The sequence below is a fragment of the Melanaphis sacchari genome, unplaced genomic scaffold (assembly GCF_002803265.2).
Source record: "Melanaphis sacchari strain LSU unplaced genomic scaffold, SCAv2.0 Contig1811_pilon_pilon, whole genome shotgun sequence".
NCBI classification, from domain to species: Eukaryota; Metazoa; Arthropoda; class Insecta; order Hemiptera; family Aphididae; genus Melanaphis; species Melanaphis sacchari.
In genome coordinates this window covers 5701-6705 of record NW_020270861.1, presented here as the reverse complement: position 1 = coordinate 6705, position 1005 = coordinate 5701, and positions in this window count along the sequence as shown.

The following is a 1005-nucleotide window of genomic DNA, read 5'->3' as shown; positions in this document are numbered from 1 at the left end:
GCATCGTATCTGATAGTTGTAATCTCCATCGTACGAGTTAAGAACATCTAAGACCGAATAAAAAGCAAGAGGTCGGTGATCTGTAATTATATTAAATTTTCGTCCAGAGGTAAGGTCGGAAATACTTTACTGCCCAAATTATGGCTATTGTTCCTTCTGTATCACACTGTAATTAATCTCCGCTTATTTAGTACGACTTGCGTACGCAATCGGTTGGTCAGTAGGAATATCCCTGCGAGAGTACCGCACCAATTGCAAATTGGCTCGCGTCGGTAATTAAATTAAATTTCCCGTCTCCCAATCTGATAGGTTAGTAATGGCGGTTTATGAGTTTGTTTTTGAGTTCACAAACGCCTCTTCACACCTATCAGTCCATGAAGGTTACATCCTTCAGTAAATAAGTTAATGGTTTCGCGATTTTAGCAAAATTATCGACAAAACGCCTACCGTAAAATGGGGTTACTTTGATAATTTTCGTTAGTTTTTTTGGTTGTATTTTCATTTAACTTATGCTATGGTAAAGAAAATTGTATTAATTAAATTGCTTTACTTCAAATATATATTTCTCTACAAGAATTAATCAAAAAAAATTTTTTTTATAATCTTAACCACATATATTTTTAAAGTCATGTGTGGCTATCAAAGTTTTACCACATATGGGGTTACTTTGATACCCCCTATTTTTATTCATTAAATCAAATAGTAAGCTAGCCAAACTATCAATGTTGTCCGAAATTTTTTTTTTTGATAATTATTTTATGAAATATTTTAATTTAAGTGAAGTGGGGTTACATTGATACATGATTTTTTTTTTCTAAACAAATATAACTATTAATTCAAATAATTACATTTCTTTCAATTCCATTGACATGTAATTAGGTGGTAAGTAATAAAAACAATGTTATCTATATTTTATTTAGTCTTTTAATATAACATTAAATAAAAATGATATTTTTTTACAATATCTTAAACATATAATAATTATAAAGATAATAAAAAAACATA